Here is a 12,975-nt window from a genome sequence, read left to right as displayed (position 1 = left end):
TCCTGTCCACGTGCTCACAGCAGCCTATGTTCAGTATGAGGAGTACTTGGTGGGTTTGGTTGAGGAGGGACACATTTAGGGGAGCTGTTTCAACTGGAGGAAGGGAAGATGAAAAGGAAGGAAGGATGGGAATACTGGAGGGAAGCTGGAGAAGGTGAGTCAGTGGTGGCCCAGGCGAAGAATGTGATCAAGCAGAGACGACGTGGCGTGCTGAGCCAAGGCACACATGTGAGTGGCACTAAGGCTGAGTGGTTACAGGCTAGGCCTCTGAGTCAGATGACCTGATCCTGCTTCTACCATGTATGCAGTGTGACCTTGGGCAAGTTACTCAATCTCTCTGCGGCTCAGTTTCCCCAACTATAAAGCTTCATAGGGGTTATCTGAAGGATTATGTGAGGGAACATTTAGTCTCTGTTTGGTATGTGGCAGTGACTGTTATGAGGATGGATCAGTTGGGGACCAGTGGATGGCCTGGATGTCACACTGTCCCCCAGTGACGTGGACTCTGCCAGTGTTTGGTAGGCTGGGCTTCTGCTAAGAAGTCCATTTCACCTGGGACCTGAGGATGGGAATCAGCTCTGACCATGACCAAGTTTCAGTGTGTGAAGAGACTTCAGTTTACCTGGGTCTTCCTACTTAATACCAATGACCCTGTTTACTTATAGTTTAGAAAATCCTCAAGCTTTTCCCTTCCAATTTTGTGTGGGGGAGGAGGGATGGGAATGAGGAGATGTTTGTGGCCCCTGGCAGGAGTCAGAGGGGGCCCCGGGGCACCAGAATTCCACTGAGTCCCTAGGAGCACAAATCCTGAAGATTATGTCAAGGATAAAAGAGGATTTAGGGTGACGATTTAAAGCTTCCTTTCTCCTTTTTCAGGCAAGGGCCTGGGAAGAGGGGGTGGGAGCTGAAAACAGACAGAGCCTTGTTAGTGACTTGAATTTTCACATGTAGAATGATGGAGCTTCGGAAGGGAGTTTCTGCTCTGCGTGGCCTGCCCATCCCACGCCATCTAACCTGATCTTTAAATCGGCAACTCCATTTGTATTCCAGTCTGACCATGGGAGACTCATATCCCTGTGGGCCCCAGCCTTGGTTTGTAGCTGATGAGAAGTGTTCAGGGGAGGCTTCAGCCAACACAAAAGGACTGTGGGGAAACCAGCCAGCCCCAGGCTCACCCCACAGCTGGGGCCCTGGGAAGCAGGGAGGAGGCAGACCAGTCTTTACAACTGCTTTTTATAGGATACTGTCTGTGTTGGTTATTTTCAAGGCTCTCAGTCCCAGATAGGAGAGCAAACCATGAGAACCCAGTGTCAGGTCAACGACCAAGTGCCGAGCATACCAATGACCGCAGCTCCGGGAACAATTGGAGCAAGTGCTTGAAATTCCAGCCGTGAGCCTGGCTGCCCCATGTGAGGGGATGCTTATGTCTCGGGTAACATCCCAGCTGGCAATTCCCAAACTCATCAGGAGTTCAACCACGGCAGCCCCAATTATAACCATTATAAACCCCTCCCCCCGCCCCACTTCGGCTCTGCCCCACACGAGGTCCTGTTCTGTGTGTTCGGTTGAGAGATGCTGCAGAGAAGATGAGCAGCCACTGCTCCCAGCCCCCTTGCAAAGGGGACCCAGTTCTCCTGGGGGTGGGAGCTGCCTTCCCTGAGGTTTGTCAATTTGAAGGGAAGGGGCTCCTTCCTGAGATGCTGTGTATTAGCCTGAATGTATCTCCCAGAACCAGAGGCATCCTGAGAGCTGAGGAGCAGTGGGATGAGGAACACTACTAGCAGGAGTAAGCTTAGGCTGCAGCTTGAGGTCAGCGATAACCTGGGGTCAGTGATGAGGGGTAAGTCTCCCGTTCAGGATGGCGGAGTTCACGAAATTCTCTTCCTTCAGAATGGCTTAAGCAAAATCCTGCCTGGACGCCCGATGAACCCTTGAGGCCTTTCCCTAGCCTGAGCTCTTCATCTTCTGGGGGTTGATTCATTCTCTTGTCCAGCACCAAGAGGGACTCACCTTCATGTGTCACCCAGAGTCCTCCTCATTCCTCACCTTTCCCGGTTCATTCTCATCATCATGATTGGTAGCAGAGTTGGGTGTTTCCTTTTCCAGGCTCTTACAGCCCCTTGGAGTGTGTGGATGGCCCAGCATGCACTACTATTCCATAGCTCCCTGGGGCCAGGGTTCATTCTGTCCATCTTTGTTTGCTGGTGACCATCTCAGTGGCATACTGGGTACACAAGTGGCCTGGGGACCCTCCCTGTGCCTCACAGTGGCCTGGGGAGATACCTAAAAATACCCAGCCCTGCTCCTGGAGGTCCTGACTTGAGTGACCTGAGGTCTGGACATTGGTTGTGGTCTGAAAACCTCCCCAGGTGACCTAACCTGCAGCCATGGTTGAGAACCATTCCCCCAGAGTAGACCGTTAATGAAAGCTTGTCTTAGGATGAACCAATGAGCTTTGTCCAAGTGACATCTTCTCTTTTATTGTGTGTGTGTATGTGTGTGATTCTCAAGCCCTACTCACCCCTAGCATTTATTCACTGTTAACGCCATAAGTTTGAGCCTTACAACTCTTGGGACTGGTGTTTATACACTCTTGTGTGTAGAATGCATAGCTAGTGGTAAGCTGCTATACAGCACAGGAAGCTCAGCTCAGGGCTCTGTGATGACCTAGAGGTGGTGGGAGGGAAGCTCAAGAGGGAGGGGATATGTTTCTACATAAGCTGATTCACTTCATTGTAGAGCAGAAACTAACACAACATTGTGAAGCAACCGTGCTCCAATTAAGAAAAAAGTTCTGGAAGGAGAGCTACTGGCAGGCATTTCAACTCTGATGTTTAAAACAGCATTGAACGCTCACTAAGTCTTAGGAAGTTCCTTCTCTAGCAAGCGGAATTCTCTCTCATTCTCCAGCATCACTCCACATCTGCCAAGCCTCTTCCTCAATGTTTCCTTGATGGGAGACCATGTTTCTGAGCCTTGAGGGAAGTAGTGGTGGGCAGGTCTGAGGGGCCGCGTGTGAGCCCGCAGGTGGGTTCAGCAGCCTGCAGGGACATGCATGTGGACAGGGTGTGTTATGCCAAATGGGAACACACATGAGGTGATTGAGTTTCATTCACAGCAAAAATGAGAGAAGTCAGATCACAAAACATTTGCTGAAATACCATAGGATATTGCTTACATGTGGCATCTAAAACACCACCCAAATGAACCTATCTATGCAAGAGAATCAGACTCACAGACTCAGAGAATGGACTTGTGTTTGTTGGTGGGGGGTGGGGGAGGGAAGGATTGGGCATTTGGGATTAGCAGATGCAAACTATTACATACAGGATGGATAAACAATAAAGTGCTACTGCATATAACAGGGAACTAAATTCAGTATCCTGTGATAAGCTCTGATGAAAAAGAATATGAAAAAGAATGCATATACATATAATTGAATCATTTTGCTGTAACAGCAGATATTAGCACAACCTTCACTAAATTAAAAAAAGAGTTTGCTGAGTCTAGTTCTACATGCAGCTCACTGCTAGGGGCTGTGGGACTTCAGGGTACCTGCCCTCTGTGTGGGAAAACTAGAGAAGAGAACCTCAAAATATGAGATGAAGCACAGATTTCCAAAGCTCCCAGAGCTCCAAAAGGAGTGGTGTCCATTCCCTGTTAGAGCTTCGGTGTCTCAGCTGTGGCTGACGACAGCCTCTGAGCCTAAATCAGCTGCAGCAGGTCCCTGGCACGAGGTCTCTTTTTGAACATACAAAAAGAGCATAGGGAGTATATTCCAAATTCACAGGTACTGTATTTCCCATATTTGCTCCAGTTACTTAAAAAAATATTTTTTACTATGTGTCGGATCTTGGTTGCAGCATGCGGGCTCTCTAGTTGTGGGGCGCAGGCTTAGTTGCTCTGCAGAGGCAACGTGGGATCTTAGTTCCCTGACCAGGGATTGAACCACATCCCCCTGCATTGAAAGTGTGAGTCTGCCAGGGATGTCCTTGCTCCAGTTAATTTTTTAAAACACTGAAACATTGTTAACTCACCCCTGTGCCATTTCCCCTTCCCCCCTCCTTATTTTTTTTTTTTTAAGAATGAGCTTCTATAATTTACATCTTACGTATGCCTAATCATTTTTTTAAATTCATTTTTATTTATTTGGCTGTGTGGGGTCTTAGTTGTGGCATGCAAATTCTTAGTTACAGCAGGTGGAATCTAGTGCCCTGACCAGAACTGAACCTGGGGTGCCTTGCATTGGGAATGCAGAGTCTCAGCCACTGAACCACCAGGGAAGTCCCCCTCCCTCCTTTCTTGAAATTGGTATTTGTCTTTCCCATGATGTTTCCCTATGCATATTACTATACACATGGGCGTCCACCCACAGTATATGATATGGTGTTACCAGCTTTCAAACTTTATATAAATGGCATCACAGTGCATCCTCTGTATGATGTTCGCTCACTTCCCTGTTTTTGAGGTTTATCCATGCTGACCCAGGATTAATGAAACTACTATTTATTCATCCATTCTCTTTTTGATGGGCTTTAAGAGTGCATTCCATTTTTCCCGGTTAGAGATAATGCCACAACCTTCTTTGTAACATGTATTTTGGCACACATATCCATTTCTTTCTTCTTCCCTGCCTTCCTTCCTTCCCTTCTTTTGAAGTATAGTTGATTCACAATATTATATTAGTTTCAGGTGTACAGCATAGTGATTCAGTAGTTTTACAGATTACACTCCATCGTAGGTTATCACAAGATAATGGGCATAATTCCCCATGCTGCACACTGGCTTCTTGTTGCTTATTTCATGCCTCTCCTTGCACATAGATGCTTTGCTGTCTCCTTAAATGCTGCCTCCATGACCATCACAGCTTTCAGACCTGCGAGCAGCCTGCACAGGGCTCTGCCATGGGCTCAACCTTCTTTAGTACCGGCAACTTGGCCCTTAGTGAGACTCTGAACTTGACCTGGTTTCTGGGCTCCACCTTGCACTTGGAGACCTAGTCTGACACCGGAACTCTCTGTGCCTCAAGCCTCTCAGGGCTTCTGCCCCCCACCCCCACCTGGCCCCTGCTGAAAGGGACGTTCTTTGGCAGGAAAGCTTGGCATATCTTGGGTCCTAAGATGAGATCTCATACACGTGGTCAGTTTTAACTGGACCTCAAAAAAAGTGCAATTTTCTGTAATAAGAAAAGGGAGCATCTAACTGAGGGCAATCAGGAGCCGGAGTAGGAAAATGAACATGGCAGAGTGGTACAGGGTGTGCACGCACGTGTGCTCAGTCACTTCAGTCGTGTCCGACTCTTTGCGACCCCGTGGACTGTAGCCCTCCAGGCTCCTCCGTCCATGGCATTCTCCAGGCAAGAATACTGGAGTGGGTTGTTGAGTCCTCCTCCGGGGGATCTTCCTGACCCAGGGATCGAACCTGCATCTCTTATGTCTCCTGTGTTGGCAGGCAGGTTCTTTACCACTAGCGCCCCCTGGGAAGTATAGGGTGAGGACTGGGCTAAGAGCAGTGGCTGATGGAAGCTGGGTTCTGTCAGAGAGTGGGTAACATGACATGAATCTAGAAAGTTAAAGCTTCATGCTCCCCACCAGATGACTTTGAGCTTTTGGGATGGGAAGGGTGAGTGGGCAGTGGCAGATGATTGTGGCCGGGAGACCATGTCATGAGGAAAAACATTATCCCGTAGGGCCATCCCCGGGCCAGGCTTGAGTGTGCGCAGTGCTCACAGCTGGGGCTTGTGGTCTCATTTCCCTCCAATTTGCTGAGCGCTGAGGCACTATCAAATCAGTCTTCCTCTCCCCTCCATCACTCACGTGGGACTTCCACCACTCTTGCTTCCAAGCAGGTGAACTCCAGGCAAACCATGCACAGGCTTCAGTCCAGCTGTGACCGGTGGGCTAGACCCTGACATCACCTACAAGAGCCTGGGAGAGCAGACGCGAGGGGTGGTCCGGCATCTTCTCTGCAGCTTGATGCCTCTGTGGTGTGAGCTTATTGGAAGCTCCCAAAGTTCCCTATCAGGGGTACCAGGAACCAGCAGGTGTATGTGTGTGGGGTGCAGTGGGGATGGGGATGAGGTTAGGAAGCCCCTCAAGCTTGGAAAAGACCTTGATGCTGGGAAAGATTGAGGGAAGGAGGAGAAGGGGGGGGTGACAGGATGAGATGGTTGAGATGGGAGAGACAGGCTGATTGTTTTTGAAAGAACAAGCTTGGGTCCCAGGTTTACTCTGGGCAGAAGCTTGGGCTTTTGTGGTGGTTGACAGCCTGTAAAACTCAGCAGTGAATCTGAGCTCCCAGCCCCACTTGCGGTCAGGAGAAAGTCAGGTATGGTTATCAACTCCTTCCCCTTGGCTGGCAGACCCCCGCTCGCTCTCCCTTCACCATTCCTGCCCTTATTCTCACCACCAAACCATCAGGAAATCATGGAGAAAATCTGTTCTCTAGAGCCAGGGAGAAGCATGGAGAGAGGCTGGCAGGGCTGGCTGACCAGATCAGTGCTTGTCAGAGGTGAACAGGCTGATGCCACAGGGAAGACAGAGCCAAGAAAAACTGTTTGTGGCTTCACACTTGGAGATTGTGTGTACGTGTGCATTTCTCTCTGGTAGATCCTGGAATGTGAGCGTATGGGAGAGTCGATTGTTTTCAGCCTCCAGAATGTGCTAGATAGCCATGGAGTTTGAGAGTGGGCCAGAGAGAGACTCACACCTCATGAGGTACATACCTCATGTTCATAGTGTTCCTTAAATCTTCCCATCTCTGTTCCTCTTCTTGGGAGACCCCAGAGCCTGGCATACATTGTGTAAATGGCAGATGTCAGCTGAATGAGTGCCTTCAGAAACTGAGTGGTTGTTTACTAAGCATTTACTATGCGATCTCCTCAGATCAAACCTATGAGAAAAGTGTAAGGTAAGCAGGTTCAGGAAGGTTAAGTAACTTGTCCAAGGGCTCACATCTAGGAGTGTGTGTGTGTGTGTGTGTGTGTGTGTGTGGTGGAGGGGGAGGGACACACAAGAGATTTGAAAGGCTCATGGCATCATTTTTTATCATTGTTCATTTTTGCAGCTTCATCATATCTATGATGTTCTGAATTTGCAGAAGCTGAGGGGACAGCGAGGCTCTGAATCTGCAGAAGCTGACTGTCCCTGAAAGCTGAAAGTGATGGAAACAAGGTTGGGGGCTTTCCATGTGGGTGCTTGGCATGGCACATTCCCTGTAAAAACAGAAGAACCTGAACTTCTGTGCATACAACAGGGAAGAAGACAAAAGAGCAGAGGGGCAGGAAGACCCCAAGCTCTTTTGCAGACCATGTCCCTGAGATCCAGGAAAACAGAAAGGCACAGAAAAGAACCGAGTCAGGTCAACTGTTAAAAATTATTTAATAGAAAGTCCAATGTCAAAATGTAACAATAAACAAAAATACACATGTATAAATATGTATATATAATTAGACCTGTACACTTTCTCAGACCCTTTTCAAATGAAACAGAATCATCATCACATCTGTGTGGTCAAATCAAAAATAATATTCAAGCGACGTGGACCCACTGGTGCTGTGGGGAATAATAGTACTGCTGAAGCACTTGGAGGGGTCAAAGAATGTCAGTCATGAGCGAGTTGGGGATATTGCCAAATGTCCTTTTCTGGAGACCCAGAGAGGGAAGATGAGCAACCCCACTGCCCTGTACAGTGTATCTGATCTTCTCTTAGCACCTACAGCCACTACTGTCTAGGAACAGCTCTCCTATTGGATGGGGTTTTGAACTCTCGAAGCTTCTGTGGTTTGAGAGCTTGCTTGCCCTATCTCCTAGACTAGAAGCTCCTGGGTGGGAGGTGGGGGGGTTGCTTCAAGACCTTCCTATTCTGCAGGCTGAGTGCCAGCACAGGGTTTGGGAAAGCATGCCATCAAGTGTGCTGATTTGCTCTTAAAATAGTGGTGTCCAAAGTGGCTGTGCACCTACAAGGGGGCACCCAAACCTCAGGGGTTCAGAGAGAGAATACGCGAACCTCTTGTCTATAATATTTTTTATCTTATTATTTAAAAATTTCTATGCTGTGTACTTTAAAAAAATGTGCCTAATAGTAGAGGAGTATATGAATATATACTGTAAATAAATTGATAAACATATGGGGGGGTGCATCTCGCAAGGTTTTTGCTGATAGGCATGTGTGGCCCAAAGAGATGGGCACCCACTGCTGCACAGAATCCGTGTGCACGTGGAGCCCTGGGGAGGCTGCCCTGCTGGGCGCTCAAGCCCCTCTGAGAAGCTTTTGCAGGTGCTCAGAAAAGCAAAGCCTCAAGATTACCTCCCAGACCTGAATAAGAGCTGAGGCCTCCTGGTCCCGCTGCTCGATTTCCCTTAAATGTTAAGGCCTTATCCTCAAGAAAACACACATGCCCCTGGGAAGAGCACAGACACAGCCTTCGACCCTGGCAAGGAAGCCTTTTGATCTCTTCCCGGTGATGGAGAGGGAGCTGGACCAGGGCAGACAATGGGGAGAGGCTGCCCGAAGGCAGACCTGGCCAGATTCCACGACCACACCCCCTCTTGGCGACCTCCTAGGCCTTCACTTTAAAGCAGGTGTATTTGAGGCCACACGCTCTGTCAGTTTCCAGCATCGTGATGACCACAGGCTGAATTCTCATCAAAACGCCTAGGCGGCTGTGAAATTCTTGTGGGAACCACAAGACACAGAATTAGAAAATTCCTCTGCAAGGAGCCAGAGGAATATCTGGGAAAAAGAGTAGGTGTGTGAGCTACAGTCTTTGAGTCCAGAAGGCTGGTGAACGTGCCAGCCTGCAGCCAGGGCGGCAGCTGTGGGGTTTGTGCGAAGAAGGTGAGTCCTAAGCAGCCCTCGGGGCTCTTGGGGATCCCCGGGCAGAAGACCTGAGCCACTCAGCTGGGAAGACTGTTTTCAGCCCCCAAAGCCTTCAGCTTCTCCAGGAAATGATGCTACCTGCTGTGGCCTTTTCTTGAGTTTCTAGAAACCATGCACTCTCACAGCTAGGGTTTGGATGCATCTAATTCTTTTTCTTCTTCTAACAATTTATCTGGGGGGAAAGGGGAAGAGAACCCCAATGCTCTGAGCTCCAAAGTTCTTTGGAAAGCCTAAAAGGCACCTGGAGTTGTCTGCACGGAGAGATCCTGCTGTCTCCGAGCCCCCGGGGGGCCTCCCCGCCCCCACGAGGCTCACGGCTGCTGTCCGGGCTGGCAGGTATTTCCCACGTGCACACAGTCCATCTGTGCTTTTGCGTTCTGTTTGAATTTCCCTTTCTTTGGCAGGACACAGGTGCACACCGCAGACAGAGCGGAGGCTCGGCCGCCAGGTGGGACCCAACCCAGGGAAAGGCTGTCCAAGGGAGGCTGCCTGTGGGTAGAATGAATGAAGGCCTCATACTCAGGGTGGGGAAATCCTTGGCGGCTTCCCACGTATTTATCTTTGGGTGTACCCTCATCCCGAGCTCTAGGCCAGCCAGTTCCCAGGAGGTATTTTTAGTCTGGGTGGCTCTACAGACAGGTCAGGGTGACCCAGAGCTGTCCCCTGTATGTCTCTAAATCCAGCCTGGGATAAAGCCCTTGACAGCAAACAGCTCTGGGGGAGACGACCAGGAGCTGGGGCACGGGTGGAGGAAACACGGGAATAAATTGTCTCAGGAAGCATCTGTGCCCTTCCATGGTGAGGACGGGACTCCTGGTCCCGACGGGGACCACACTTACCTCTCTGGTGGCCTCAGAAGTGGGCTTCAGAGAGCTGAGCACCACCCACAGCCCCCTTATGCCCCGGGGCGGGGTCCCTGGCTGCCTTGTCTGCATCTCTTCTTCTTCCTCAGCTCCCACTCCAGCTGCTTCTGTGCCTGCGGCCCTGGCCACCCACACTGGCCCTTCTTTCGCCTGTGTCCCGTGCTGTCCCCTCAGCCTGAAGGCCCTCTGTGTTGCTTTCCCTCAGGCCTCTGACACACTCGGGCTTTGAAGCCCCCTCTTTTGGGAAGCCCCCGGTTTACAAAGCTGGGTGACTGCCCCTGAGATGCTCCCTCAGACCCCGTAGGAATTTCCTGCAGCACCGCTTCCCACGCTGTCTTCCCCACTAACGGTGGGCTCCTCACGGGTGAGAGCTGGGTTTGAGTCATCCGTGTACTGCTGGCCGTTAGCTCAGTGCCTGGAGCTAATAACAAGATGCTCCAAATGATATGTTAAATAACTGAGTCCTAGACACTGGGGAGTGAGTGAGTGAAAGTCTCTCAGTCGTGTCCGACTCTTTGAGACTCCTCAGACTATACAGTCCATGGAATTCTCTAGGCCGGAATACTGGAATGGGTACCCTTTCTCTTCTCCAGGGGATCTTCCCAATCCAGGGATCGAACCCAGGTCTCCCCCATTGCAGGAGGATTCTTTACCAGTTGAGCCACCAGGGAAGCCCACTGGGGAAGGCAATGCTAAAAATGCTACATCTGGACCAACCTGGATGAAGGGGCCCAACCCCACTCCCTAGGGCTATTGTGTCCCAGTAGAGCTGGTGAAATGCTGCAATTGGGGCCACTCTGGCTGAGTGGGAGAGTGTGAGAAATGCTGGGGGGTACACCTAGACCTGGCCTGTGTCCTGTATTGCCCAAAGTTGGAAAGACTGCTAACCAGAGTCCAGGTCGGGGAGCCCAGGTGAGTGAAAGATGCTAATGGCAGGCATCCAGACACAGAGGGGGCACGCAGCCAGATGACCAGCAGATTTCCATCCTCCTATTTGGGTCTCACTCAGACTTTGGAGAACGTGATCACTAGCTTTTCCTAGTTTGGTATTATTATAATTACACTCATGATTTCTTAGACATTGTCTTAGAGATTATACAAAGCCAAATGCAGCTCTTCTTGAAGTACTTAAATGATAAAGTATGTATTTTTTCTCCATGTATCTTTCCGTGGTGTGTATATGAGTGTGTTAGGAAATTGATCCAAATTTAGAGTCCTAATAAAGCAGCTGCCTGATTCTGCTCCAGGAAAATCGATACAAAAATTCAAAAATGAATTTGCATCTTGCTCTGAATGGAAAAGCTGGCTTGCAATCCACCTCGAAACTTCCCTTGCTCATTTGACTGTCAAGGGAGAAGAGTCTCTGAAGATCTGGACTGAAAAGGCAGAAACCAGGGGCTGTTCAATCACTTTTGGGTCCAAGCCCAGTGGTCTCCAACATTCTAGAGCTATTTTCCAACCCGAGGGACCCTAAGGCAGTTTTGGCCAAGTTCAAATTTGTGGCGTTCATTTTTACTGCCTCTAAGTCTTCCTCAATCAGATGCAAAGCCTTGGGCTAAAAATAACCCCTGGAAAGGAAAGAAGGGAGCATTCAGAGAAGAGAGGGAAGACAGTATTAGAATAGGGCCTTTGGTTTAGGGGTGAATCTTGCAAAATTAAAGCAATTTTTCTCTGGCTTCCAAGAGATAAGAGTCAGTTCCGACACCATCTTAAAGGATTTTGACAGCTACCATGTTAGAAAGAGGCAGGAAACTTGGGGACAGTTCTCATGAGAAAACTGGACATAGCACCCCCTTGACACAAGGAAACTCTTGATTCTTTCAAGCTAAGAAAGTGAGGGTGGAGGCAGGTCCCCTCTAGGCAGCACCTTTAACAGTTGCTATGGAGACATGAATCATCTTCTTCAGAGGTTGTTGTGCCTTAAAAGCAAGGAGAGGAACTCTGGGGAATTCTTAGACTCTTCTGACCTTCGAACAAATTATTTAAATGCCTACCCAAGTCACTACATGACCATCTAAAACATTTAAGGTCTTGAAAGAGATTTGCATCTAGTTTCAATGCTTACAGTAGCCTGGGAAACACAGAGCTCCCAGTCCAAAGATCAAAAAGAGATGTCAAACCCTAGCCTACAAGAAAGAATTTCAAGTTAATGGCCTAGGCATTGCCCTTCCTCCACCTTTGGAGATCAGGTTCTCTTAAACTTCTCAGAAGGTTAAGGCTTTTCACTTTCTTCAAAGGATGCATTCTGGGATGAAACAAGACTTGGGACCCAGGAAAGAAATCAGAGCACTCAAAAGCCCGTTCTGGCCACGTTGGATACCTAACTGTGGACAGCAGCCTTCTTTTCCAGATGCTGAAAATATTCCAAGGAGACAGAGATGTGTCTAAAACCCCAAAGCCTTTTCCTTCCAGGCACTAACACCCTGCTATCCTCTCCTGGTTTTTGTGTCGCTCATCAGATATGGGAAGGCCAAGAAAACACTCCCCATGGGGAAACCATGCTGGTGATGAGCCCAGGAGAGACTCTGGAAGAGGGAGATGCCCCCAAAGGGTTGTTTTCACAGTGTTATGTTGCAAAGGGCAAAATAATAATAAAATTTTTTGAAAAGCACTTGAATGACATCTTTCCTTCTTTCAACATGGGCATTTATGTTGGATAGATGCATTCTACACTTAAGATACACTACTCAGAACATGGGGGTAACTGATTCACTTCCCAGGATTATTGTGACAAGACAGTTATAAAAATGCCTAGCACAGTATCTGGCACAGAGTGAGTTTAAATAATAAATGTTAGTTCCTTTTCCTCTTTCCCTAAGATTAGATTAGATCCCAGGTAAGGTACAAGAGTCTCCTGAAAAGCACGGCATAACTAGTGAGCCCATCCTAAGGTCTCTCACAAAAGTAAATCTATTTACCTACAAACCTCATATTCTTCCATGGCATTTGACTCTCTTCCAGAGACATACAAAAAAGTGACTGAAGTCAAGGGCATTTTCCCCCCTTGGCAAAACATGTCCATTCATTGGCAAAGGCAATTTGTACACCTCATCCATGAGATTCCAAAGGTCGATGGCAGGGACTTGGGCTGTCTGGAAGCTGACTGCCTCACCCGGCTTCACACAAGCACCTGGGGTGGAGAGCGGGGCAGGGAGGGGTGTTCAGTAAGCCACCTGCGTCACTGAGAAGCCACCTTCCAGCTTCGAGCCACCTTTTCATTATGCCTTTAAAT

This window comes from Bos taurus, chromosome 16 (assembly GCF_002263795.3).
Source record: "Bos taurus isolate L1 Dominette 01449 registration number 42190680 breed Hereford chromosome 16, ARS-UCD2.0, whole genome shotgun sequence".
In the NCBI taxonomy this organism is placed as follows: domain Eukaryota; kingdom Metazoa; phylum Chordata; class Mammalia; order Artiodactyla; family Bovidae; genus Bos; species Bos taurus.
The sequence above is the reverse complement of the archived record's forward strand: the minus strand, read 5'-3'. Positions refer to the sequence as shown.